This window comes from Molossus molossus, unplaced genomic scaffold (assembly GCF_014108415.1).
Source record: "Molossus molossus isolate mMolMol1 unplaced genomic scaffold, mMolMol1.p scaffold_m16_p_8, whole genome shotgun sequence".
Classification (NCBI taxonomy): Eukaryota; Metazoa; Chordata; class Mammalia; order Chiroptera; family Molossidae; genus Molossus; species Molossus molossus.
Genome location: NW_023425402.1, coordinates 76,969,993 through 76,983,276, shown reverse-complemented (window position 1 = coordinate 76,983,276; position 13,284 = coordinate 76,969,993).

Here is a 13,284-nt window from a genome sequence, read left to right as displayed (position 1 = left end):
ATGGAAACACAGACTTCCAAGATCTCTAGGACTGGAAGAGAACCCCAAGATCAACCACTACATTGTCCCATGAAGGAAGGGCTTGAGACATGGCCATCTAGTCTTTACTTGAACTCTTCTAGTGAAACCATTGGTCATTTGCTTATCAGTAGTAGTCCTTTCATCTTGAGCAACATGATGAAAAGAAATTCATTATATTACATCAAAATCTTTCTCCTTGCAATTTTTATTACTTTTTCCTGGTTCTGCCTCAAGTGGCTAAATCCCACAGCCACATCACAGTGAGGATCAATCATATGAACTAAAGCGTAAATTACGGGGTATTTGTTTCTCTTTTCTTTCTTTCTTGAAACACAGCTTTGATTACACCATTCCTCAACCCAAACATTTCCAATGGCTGCCCCACTGCCTACATAATGAGTCCAACTTCTTTGATTTCTATAATTGGTAATGACTAATATCTATCCCAAGCATCTGTACTATTTATTATTGCTATCTACCCTAAAGGTTGTATCTCTTTTATTCTTGTATGTTAATTATTTATATGTATGTCAGTTTCCATTTAGTCCACTGTGACATCCTTGAGAGTAGAATCTCTGCTTGATATAAATTTGTATTGCTACAATCTAAATCTTAAGTGAAACATGGTAGCTACTCAATAATAAAAGAATAAATTGCATAAAACAAAACAAAACAAGAACCCAGACCTGTTCCAGATGACTTTGATCAGAACAGGACACAATAGAACCTTCCCTTCTCTTGTCTTTGACATTTAACTTCTCTTAACACAACCTAAAACTGTCTCTACTATTTTAGCAACTAAGTCATTCTGCAAATTCATTCTGACCTTGCAGTCAACTCTAACTGCCAAATCCTTTCACATGAATTGCTGCTAATCCTGTATGTGTGAGGTTAATTTTTTTTAACAGAAATGTAGAACTTCATGTTTCTAGCTTTTCAATTTCTCCTTGTTTTTTCTGGCCCACACTGTCAGCCTGTTGAGAATATTCTGAGCTCTGATTTCAACATCTCCCTATTAACTCTCTCTTCTAGTCTTATATCATCTACAACATCAAGGGTCAGCTCTTCTCTTTCTTCATCCAAGTGTGAACCAAATGTCGAACATTTACCTGGCCACAGGTGGAGGCATGGGCATGACAGCAGAAAGACATCCTTCCAGATGGCAGCAGACCAGGCATCAAAGCTTGTTTGGTACAGTCAGTCAGTCAGATATGACTACATATAATTATTATCACCAGGTTCAGAAATTTTTCACTCTTTCACCAAGTATCAGGAGAGATTTTATTAAATGTCTTGCAGACGTCACAATGCACTACATAATAAATTGTAGTTTTTATAAAAAATAAGTCTTTAACAAATTCCTTGAAAATATTGTATTTATCAAATACCCATTGATTTTGAGGTACTCTACCAGACGCGTTACAAAATTTACCTTTTTGAATACTATCAGTTCTCAACATTACTACCCTGATTTCAAAGATGAGAAAACAGACTCTTAGATGATACTTATCAGAGATTTTATAGCTAACAAAAGTCAGGAGGACCAGACTTCCACCTCAACTCCAGCTAATGTAACACCAATTCTATTTTTAACTCTTTTCTCTGCCTCAGTCCTCATAACCAATTCCTGCTAGCCACCCCACCCCCCAATATCTATATCCCAAGTCAATCTCCTTCAATTTCTATAATAATATCTGGTTCTAGGGAACCAATATATCATCACTGAATCCTGCAATACTTCACATCTGGTCTCTCTGTTTGCATTACTGACCCTTTATAGTCGATTTTCTACAGACTAACCAAAAGAATCTTTCAATCCTAAATTAGATTATGTCATTCCTCCATTAAACTTACTCCAATGGCTTTCTGTTGCACTAGCAAAAATTGTAAACATATTTTTATAGACTACATATGTCTTAAAAAATTAGACATCGATTATCCCTTGACTCATTACTACATTGCTTTCCATTTCTCACAATGTAACTATCCTGGGTTTTCTTGACATTCCTTACATATCACCAAACTTCTTCTTTCCAGAAAGTTTTCTAGCATATACTTGTGTAGCTGGTTCTATTTTATAGCAAGGACTCAGTTAAAATGTCCCCTCTTTAAGAGAAACCTTCTCTTATCTCCCTATCAATCTCCCCTCAGCTGCTCTTTGTTATTTTATTTATTTCTTATGTATTTAATTAGAATCATTATTATTTTTTTTATAAAAACATTTTCCCCCTCTTAAATGCAAGGGCAGAAAATTCTGTTGTATTTTTCACTGCAATATTCCCCAAACCGAGCTGATAGTACACTCTTGGTAAATACTAGTTAAATCAATAAAATAATTGATTTCATAATTTAAAAAATACTAAAATAAGAAGTATTTCTTCTAAAAAAGAAAAAAATCAAGCATTTTCCTAGCCATATGTGTAGAAACTTAGATCAGAAAGAAGGAGAAAATGAGTGGGTGGAACGAAAGAGCACCGTGGACGCAGGAGTGCGAGCAGAACACAACTTCATCAGAAAGGTACGTGTTCTCATTCTTCCACGTGGTATTTTTTAAATTTCAGGATGTGTCAGCTCTGGCGCACAAATTGGAGGAAATAAATGCAAGCGACAGAGATATGTAGGAGCAGAAAGGCAAAGAGGCAGAGAATATTGCTCTATTTTCATGTGGTGACAATGTAGCTGTGATTAAGACACCCTTCTGCATTCTAATGAAGGAGAAAAGAGAAATGTTAAAAATAAATAATGTCAGGTAGTCATAAATGCTGAGCATAGTAAATAAATAAATAAATAAATAAATAAATAAATAAATAAATAAAATAGACCAAATTAAAAAAAAAAAAAGAATGACTAAAAGAAGTTTCCCATTTTAGGGTAAGGGGAAGGCTCTCTGGGAAGCTGTCATGTGAGCTTAAACCTCAATGACAAGAAATACCAATTTTGTTAGCCTCCTAGGGAAGAGTTTTTCAGAGGACCAATGAGTGAAAAATGCTAATAGAAGAATAAATTTGACTTGTTTTAGAGACAAAGGGAAGCTGGGAGGATTCTGGTGATATCGGTCAATGTAGATTTCTGAGCAAGGAATATTTCTAAGGATAAAAAACAACAATTTTGCAATAACAAAAGAGTTAGTTCATCAAGAAGACATAATCATCCTAAATGTGTATGCACATAATAGATCTTCAAATTCCATGTCATAAAGAAATAATACAACTGAAAGGAGAAAGAGATAAATTTATAATTAGAGTGAGAAATCCTACATTTCTTTCTCAATGAAATAAAAACATGTAGACAGAAAATCAGCAAGGTTAGAAAAGACCTGTAAAACATTACTAATTTGATCTAATTGACGTAGGCTAATCCACCCAACAATAGCAGAATATACATTTTTTTTTCCAAGTATATGTGGAACATTTTTCATGGTGGACTAAGTTCTGGGTCAGCAAACAAGTCTTAATAAACTTTAAATGATTCAAGTCATATAAACTATGCTCTTTGACCACCATTGAATTAAAACAGAAATCAATAACAAAGATACTTAGAAAATGTCCAAATATTTGTACATTAAACAACACATTTCTGAATAGCCCACGAATCAAATAAAATATTACAAAGAAAATTAGAAAACATACTGAAATGAATAAGTCATTTAATTGTGAGATGTAGCTAAAATTGATGAAATCAAGAATTATTAAAATTAGTGTTTGTCTCTTCCTCTTAAAGAAACTGGAAAAAGGAGCAAAAATTGAATCCAAGTTGAGCAGAAAAGAAAAAATGATAGATATAATAACAGAGATCATTAAAATAAAATTTAAAAAACACAGTAAAACCATAAAAATAAAAAATGTGGTTCTTTGGGAGGATCGATAAAACTGAAAACTCAAGCCAAACTAATCAGAGGGAGAGAGAGACAGAGAGAGAGAGAGAGAGACAGACAATATCAGAAATGAGAGAATGAACATCATTTCAGGTCTTACAGACATTAAAATATTACTAAGGGGACTATTACTACCAAGTTTATAACTAGAGATTAGACAAATCACATAAAATAAAAAATTTTCCTACAAGATAAAATCTATTCAAGGTAATTCAGATGTGTTCTTTGCTTTCAGCTGTGTTTTCTCCTATTGCAGAAGAGATTCCACCACATAGTGATGGTGCTGAATAGTTGTTTCTCTTTTCTGAAATGCAGCTTTTTTTGTATGTCCATACCCCATCTCCAAAAAAAGGCAAAGAAAATTGCTAATTCGCTTCTTGGATCAAGTACCTAATCTGTGACAATTACAGTGGCCATACCTGGGTCACATATACCCCTCTGGACAGTAAGCTGGATACTATGATTGGCCGACTCTCAGAACCACAGGACTAGAGAAAGACATTCCCCCAAAAAGGAACTGGTATCATCAAAGGAAAGAGGGTAGTGTGTTTGGCTGGCAAAACCAACACATGTTCCCAGGATATATGGAACTTCTGTGGGAAAGTGTAAGAGACAATATTAAGATCAAGTGAGAGCAATATCAGTTTGAAATTGAGTGGTTTGCCTCATTGTCTTTTTTCTCTAGTAAATACTAGAATTGAAAAAGGAAGCTTACTTATCTTGTCCTTTAGTGGGTAAATGAAGGTGAACCTCAATAGTAAAATTGAAGCCTGTGCCGCATTCATTGGAGGTCTGTTCTCAATGTCACTTTCAAAAACTCCTCTGCAGCCAGACAGAGTAAGCTGTTCTGTTCTATTTTGAAAGTATTATTGCATATCCATGAGATGGATTTCTGTGTTTCTGAGCTCTTAGAAGTTGTGCTTCTTTAAAGATGTTGAGGAATTTCTAATGTAATTAATAGTCCATAACTCATAACAGGAGAAGAAAAACAGAAGCATTTATGTAACATGAGTAGGTTACTTTTCACTTGTGATTAAATGGAAACTCAGAGATGGCAAGTCACTTTGTCTAAATCAGCATTCTCAATTTCAGCACTGTTGACATTTTCAGGCAGATAATGTGTGTTTTTTAGAATCCTCACTCAAGGATATTTTTTCCATTTATCTTCAGATGGAGTAGGAGGGAGGGAAAGAGAGAAACATGGATGTGATAGAGACACATAGATTGGCTGCCTCCCGCATGACCCCCACCAGGGCCGGGGGCTGAACCTCAACCAAGGTACGTGCCCTTGACCTGAATCAAACCCCAGATTCTGGTCCACAGGCTGATGCTTTAACCGTTGAGCCCTGGCTGTTTTTTTTTTTTTGAGGTGTCTGGGAGGAGGAGGAAGAAGGGGAGGGGATGGGGAGAGGGAAAGGCATGGGCATGCTCTGTGTTGGGAGGGCAGCCAGAAGATGTTTTATTTTAGAGGAATTCCCTGGGTATGGTAAGATGTTTAGCAGCTCTCTTGCCTCTACCCACTAGAAGCACACCACTCTACAATTCCAGACAAGTGAAAACCTTTTGGTCATTGTCAAATGTCCTCTGTGTAACTAAATTGCCCAGAAATTGATAGATCAGTGACCAAATGACCTTTTACCTATTTAGTGGAACCTGAAATAGATCTTATAAAATGATTTTCTGAATATGAATTGAAACTGATGCACTTGCCCTGGCTGGTTTGGCTCAGCAATGAGGGCGTTGGCCCGCGGTCCAGAGAGACCGGGGTCAGTTTCTGCTAAGGGCACGTACCTCGGCTGCAGTTTGTCCCCAGCCCGGGTGGGGTTGTGTGGGAGGCAACCACTCAATGTGTCCCTTTCATGTCGATGTTCCTCTCTCTCTCTCTCTTTTCCTTCCCACTCTATCTGAACAAAAATGGAAAAAAGGCCTCAGGTGAGGATAAAATAAAAATTTTTTAAAAAATTTGATGCACTTAAAACATACAGATACAGAGGTAAGGTATTTCTAAGAAACACTCAGTGATGTAGGTCTCTGAAAAGACTGGCATGGTGCTAGAGCCCACAGGCTGATGCTCAGCAACTTTGCTGAGGTCCTGGATCCAAATGTGTGTGTGTTTGTGTGTGTTGACTACATAAACAATAGAATGGTATCTTTAAATAAATCATTTAAAGCTTGTATACTCAGTCCAATGACAAGTTAGATTCTCCCCCAAAATTAAAAAAATGTATTTCCTGTCTGTAGTAAAGTAGAATATGAAAGAATCACTGGAGAAAATGACCGGACTATTCAGCCCAGCCCAAATAAACACTTTTATTTCCTCTCCTTTTTCTAAAACAAACATAACTCAACCAAAAGTTTATCTTTTCTTCATTTGGAATTCTATTGTGGTGCTCACATCACACAGAAAAAGTGAAATGTTAGTGAACAAGCATGCCGCAGTAGGGGAACATAAGGCATTTATTACAAACGAATTCCAAATAATTAGTGAGGAGATCATGAAATGTTCAGAGGGGGGAAAAAGGGGGCTGAATTTCAAACAGGAGGGGGTCTGAGTCATTAATGGGTAATCTGCACGACTTTTGTTAATCCCCTGGGGCTCCTGTTACAGGTGGTTCATATTTCTAAGCAGTGAAGTATGTGAGATGAATGGAAAATTTCTCTTTAACATTTTCCACTACCCAGCCTTAGCCTGAAAAAACCTATACCAGATCAGGCAGCTGGTTTATTATAACTTCTAATTCAGAGATGGATCACCACTCAGTATTCCCACCCCTTGCTGCTCACCAGAGACTTTTCTTTCTACATTTCCCTGGTGTAGAATTTCTTTAAGAGCAAGTTTGTAGTTAATTTTTAATATAGACTAGACGTGTTATTTAGAAGTGTTATTCAAAGTGTTATTTAAAAGACTGGAGCTCTTGAGTCAATGTTCATATTTATTAGGTCTGAGAAGGAGATTTCATAGTTTAAAAGAAAAAATATACATACATATATTTTATACATAAAATGACTCTAACCTCTGCCAATAGTTGCAGTAGAGATGAATTAGAAGAATATAGATTGTGTTTCTATAACTATTATCTGAGTTTAAAAGGTGAACTTACCAACTTATTTAAAAGGTGAACTGAAAAAAGTGTGTGGTGAAACAAATTTCTAATTTTATCCCCCCAAATAGTAAAATAATAATAATAATAATTTGGATAAGGTGGACTGACAAATGTGCAAATACACAGAAAACCAAAAGCCAAAGCAAACCAAAACACAAGTGGTGCTTTGCCTGCCTCTAAACTAGCGAAAGAAAATATTACTTTGGCACTTTTATCTTTCATATTTAAATTATGTTCATATTTACTCATCTGAGCTCCCAATACAGTCTCTGAATTCTAGTAAAGCTGGTCTTATTTCATTAAAACTCCAGGTTTCTTCCCCTCCCTGTGCCTTCTCACTTCTGATTCTTCCTTTCCAAGGGCATCCCATTCTCCCTTCAGCACAATGTATCTTACAGAACCTTTCTTATATTAATTAATAAAAAGCTATTTCTGTTAGTTTCTAAATATATTTAGATGTACAGCTTTGCTCAGTTCTCTAAAGATTTAAATGAGGTAAAGCCATGGCCATAATTCTGGAATCATTAAAGGAGACCTCAAAGAGGTGAAATCCAAATTGAGCTTCAAAGATATATGCGGTACTTTATAGGAAAGGAAAACTATAAATGGCAGCCATGTGACTGTTCTTTATGTTGTCTGCTCAGCCCCCCCTTATTTTGGTAACATTGATATGAAATGAAAGTCTTTTTTAGGACTTTCAATATAAACTTGGAAAATGGAGTCAGGGTTTCCTCAGTGTTGTTAATATATGACTGTGGTGGCAATTTGTGAACTATCACCTCCACTTCCCATCTCGTTCCCCTAATGTTTCATTCTCCATTACTACTAAAATTATTTTGCTGATGTGCAGGTAGTATACAGGTAGTATGATATCCCTCCTCTGCCTAAAGAAGTTCATTGGCCTTCCTTTGCCTATAGAATAAAGCCCAGACCCCTTAGCGTGGCATGTAATTAAGCTCGACCCCCACTCACTCTACAGCCTCATTTTCTGCAGCTCCCCAGCGCTTTCTCTGTGCTCAAGGCCCACAATTCCTCAAATATGTTCTGGTATTTCACATATCTTTATAATAATAGTGAGTGCTGTTCTAAGGACATTAAATAGATGAATTCATTTAATCCCCAAGCAACTCTTTGAAGTCAATACTATGATTATTTTGCAGAAATGAGGACTTTGACTTCCTGCTCCAGACTGAGTTAGTTATTATCCTCTGGGTCACTGCTATTCTTTACAGTTCTTCAAATATTACAATTATAACACCATAGTACATTTATTATAATTAATTATTTATATGATTTCTCTTAATTGAGATCAGGTTCCAAATCTTATCTGTTTCTTTAACTCAGCCTGTAGCACTGTGTTTTATTTGATGAGTAAGTAAATAAACAAACAAGTAAATAAATAAATAGCTAAAGAATGCCTCTTAACACATATTCAGCCCTTTGCTAAATTCAAGGCCATTATAAACCTTCTAGAATAACTGGGAGGTAGAATGATGGATGATTTTCATTTAAAATTTTTTTTTTTTTTACTTATCTACATGCAATCTCACTTTTTCTTTAATAAAACACACACAAACTATTTAGATTAATTTATTTTTAATTTGGGCATCTAAAATAATGATAATAAATCTTGTGCATATAAAACACTATCCAGAATTATAAAAAGATGTTCTGTTTCCTTTTTTTAAAAAAATTATATACCTTAGTCAAGATGTGTAACATATTAAAATTCAATTTAAATATACAAAAGCATTTCACTTTATTTGTTTTAAGTATATGAACTATTATGTTGTGGAAAAGTTATACCTTTATCTTCTACATTAGACCATCCAGTCAAATGCAAATGAGTTTTGCAGGTAATGGCAACATGGTGGACTTAATTGAGAAAGGTACTAACTTTGAATTATGATGCTAGCAGCTTCAACAATGGTTCCCTGTTTCAAATTGCCCACTGTGGGTGATTTTAGGATAAATAGTTTCTGGCTTAAAATGTATACAGCTTCATAGATCAAAGGCAACACTTTGAACTGCATCCAGAAACACCCTGGTAGCCAGTGCAAGCCGTAGTGCACAGACGTTAATATGATCCATCTGGCTGAGCAAGCAAACTGCTGCTACATTTCGTAGTAGCTGAAATGATCTAGGGGTTTTCAAGACAAACCTAGCTGCCTCACTTTGTTGTAATATGCTGGCAAACACAAAAATTATGAGTGAGGCAATTCTGAATAAAAAGGGAAGTTGGATTGTCTACGTAAATCAGTGAAAAAAAGAAATATTCTGGGTTTTCATTATTATATTGATATGCAGCTTTGCAGGATTTAACATTAAATAGTTGTGATACATGTTAGGTATGTGTCTATGCACCAAAAAGAAAAACATGGTTTACAGTCTAAGAAAACAAACAAATCTGCATTTCTTTCTTGAGCTAAATTTTTGGCATGTGGTATCATAGAAAAATGATATATTCCAAAGATAGTTGATATTCACCACAAAATTTAGCTGTAGAGTTTAAATATTATGGCATTTCTAAGCTAATAAAAATAAGTTATTACTCTTTTAGTAGATATTGCCAACAAAATATATGAGTGTTTAGAATCAGTAAAATGTAAAATACAACCTATTTTAGGATTCCAGTTCCTCTCCCCCACAAAAAGGATTTATTTGAGATTGCATAGTATATTGTTTTTCTCAAAAACAAAATGTGTCACGTTTTGCTAAGTTAAAGCAGGATATCTTTAAATGGGATAGGCAGTATATAAGTAAATATGTAAAAATGTAAATGTATTAATATTAATAATATTTTTTGGTAGAATTTCTTCAGATAAAATTATCTTAACTTCTTTCCCCTTCTCTTTACTATGCCATTAAGGGTATTAGTGAACCTGTGTGGTAAAGAATTTAATATTGTTTTATGGATATTTAAATAAGTGAACATATAAACCAATGCTCATAAACAAAAACAAGAAAAAGAATAAAGCAATATACAAGGTTAACAAAAGTAGGTTTATAGTTGTTCATATGGAAAATAATACAATGGTAATAAATAATAATACAAGAACAAACTCTATGCTTCATGTACTCACAGCTGTAAACCCACTTTGCACCACCCTGTATTTTTACTAGTTTGAAAAAAGCAGAAGAAATAATGTCTTTTAAAATTTAAAATTTAAATATACTATTTATAAATCACCATATTTTAAAATAATCATTAAAGAAGAATGAAGAACGTTAGCACAAGGGTGGTTCTTAATTAGTCAACAGGGGTAGGTAGAATCTAAATGAATTGTCAAACCCCATCAGGGTTTTCTCAAACTCTATGCCTTCACTTTGCTTACCACCCATCCCCCATCACCTGAAATGATGTGAACAGCTCAGGTCTTCGGGGAAACTAGACAAAGGGGAAGGTGCTCCATCACCCAAGGAAAAGAAGTATGAATCAAAGAAGAGTGTCACTTTGGGTGTGTTGTGCCCTGGGGACCTAAACACCAATACCTTCTCTGGCTTTCATTCTAATACTTTTTTAGGTTGCATCTTTCTCTATACCTCAGCCAAAATTCAAATTCCAGTCCTGAAATTCAAATTTCATCAGAATGATGAAAATCACCCATCATTCTACCACCCAGTTATTCTAGAAGGTTTATAATAGCCTTGAATTTAGCAAAGGGCTGAGTATGTATTAAGAGACATTCTTTAGCTATTTATTGATTTACTTGTTATCAAATAAAACACAGTGCTACAGGCTGAGTTAAAGAAACAGATAAGATTTGGAACCTGATCTCAATTAAGAGGAATCATATAAATAATGAAAGAAAACCCAAATCCCCAACACTGTACGAAAATAAAGTTCCTAGAGGGGTAGGTGTTTCTTATTCAATTGGGATAATGTTTACTGAACAGGAGACTTCCCCACTGTTGCTTCTGTCTAGAATATTATTCCTTTTCTCTTCCTCCTCATAGATTTCTGTTTACTCTTTAAAACCTCACCTAAATGTACTATACCTCCTTTCTGAAACCTTCCTTTATTTTCCAAGGCCTAGTTAAGTATTCCCTCCACTAGTTTGGTTCAGTGTGGAGATTCTAAAGCGTAGATACAGTTGTATCAATGTCTGCTGATTCTCCTAAAGTGTGAGCAACTTGAGAGCAGGGTTGCTTCATATTCATGCACTTTTAGCCTTGTCAAGGTGAGAATAGAAGCTCACTTGATAACTGGTTAGATTGTGTTTACCTGTATGGAGTAAATGTGCTGTCCCACTATGGTTATCCGTATTTATATAACGGATATATTCTTGTAGATTTTTTTTAGTTTTACAGTTGGAAAATCTTGAGAAAGAATGAGTATTTGTACCATTAGCAGTATGGTTCGACTGTGGTGTTCAATTGATAAATTTGACCGCAGTGCTATGTTTTGTCATTTTTTTTCAGGACATGTATTTCACAGTATATATGGTTCATATGGAACGCACGTGGCATTGTTCTAAATGTTAAGAACATTTGTGATTAAAGGTTCCAAGGCAATACCTTAACAGTATAGTACACATGTGGTCGATTGATATTTGTCCCAGTAAACTTCAGAAACAGTTTATTGGTATCTAGTTTTCAGCCAGTCCTTAGTTTAAGAACTCTAATAACTTTGACCAAAGTATTAGATACCTGTTCAATTTCACCTGAGGTTCTTCTGGTTTTACTATTTTTAGGACAACCTATTCTCCCCAGCTGATGTTACGGTGACTAGCTCTGTGTGGGATCCAATCAACTTCCTGTTTACCTATGGCTGTCAGGTGTGAGATGCTGCAGACATACTCAGAGCCTGAGAAGAACAGAGGAGTTCATGGCCTAAGGAGCCTTTAAACTTTGGCTAATGAAAATTAGGAGATATTGAAAAAATTCATCTTTATTACCTGTTGGATGGACTGCCCTGGGTTATAGATGTTCCTTGGTCTCTCTGATGACAGTTTTGTAAGATCAAACACTAATGCTGTTTGACATCAAGCAGCGGCCAGTTAGGTCATGCACACTTTACACTTGTTCTCTCTCCTTTCCTGCTTCACTCCTTTTCCTGCTTCCCTGGGAATGCACCCCGTCCCCAATGAAGTACTAGCATATACTATTTTGCACTGAGCTATTTTTTCTAGAGAATCCAGGCTAAAGTAGTGAATTAATATTTATTAAACATTTATTAGAAACTCATCTGCATGCTAAGTGTTTTAAGGGGTATAACATGAATAAGGCACAGTCTCTCCTCTTAAGGAAGGATAATCAGGTGATGAAGTAACACAACTTGACATAAATACAGAGTCATAATGGAAGACAGCTATAACCATATGGAGTTCCAAGAAGGAAGAATAATATCAAGAGAAATAGAACTGGTTAATCAGGAGCATCTGGGTCCTAACATAGGATCCTTAAACTTTCATTTTTTCCCCCTCCTCTTCTTAGAACTGTGCATTTTAAGCCAGCTACTTAAAAGTAGAAGGGACTTACTTTTCTTTCCAAAACAACAACAACAAAAAGTTTCCAGAGAGATAAGATGTAAGAACACCTGTCTCCAAGACTTAAAGTTTTGGTGTTTTCCCAGCAAGGTCACCCTGCATGAAAAATAATCTATTCATTTTGTAATTGACTCCAGTGAAAACCAGACCTGCAAATCCCATTAGCATCCTACCCTTTCACCTTGGCAAATACTGGTTGACCACCAAGCATCCCCAGAGAGCTAGGACAGCCTTGGGATTTCACTGAAGGCAGCACTGTGCATTTGCTATCTCAGCCTCAGTCACTGTCTCAGATTTTCACTTGCACTGGGATTAGTGAGAGGAGCTATATTGTCAGCTGGAGAAAAATAAAAAAGGCCAAAAAGAAATAAACAAAAATATGACTGTATATCTGTTAGAGATAAGGAGCCATCTAAGCACAGAGGGTGATTAAAAGAAGGTAAATCTTGGTTCTACCTTCAAATGGCTTTTAGCTTGCTTTCCAGACACAACCCAGCACTTAACAGAGAAATACATCCATGTGCTGTTGTATTTTGCTGTAGATTACTTTCCTACCATGGACCTAAGCTGTGTTTTTTGTTGTTGTTGCTTTTTTGAGTAATGTGTTTAACAATGTGCTTTTACCTCCCTATATCACTGAAAAATGCACAGGGCATTTAGTTCAGAGTAATAAGTAATAAGTAATAAGGCACATTTTTTTTTCCAGAAGAAACCTGCATAAGGTAAATGCCATCTTTCCTAAAAGGTAAAATCATCAGACAGGCTTAGGGATTTAGGAGCAGAACTGGAGGCAGGG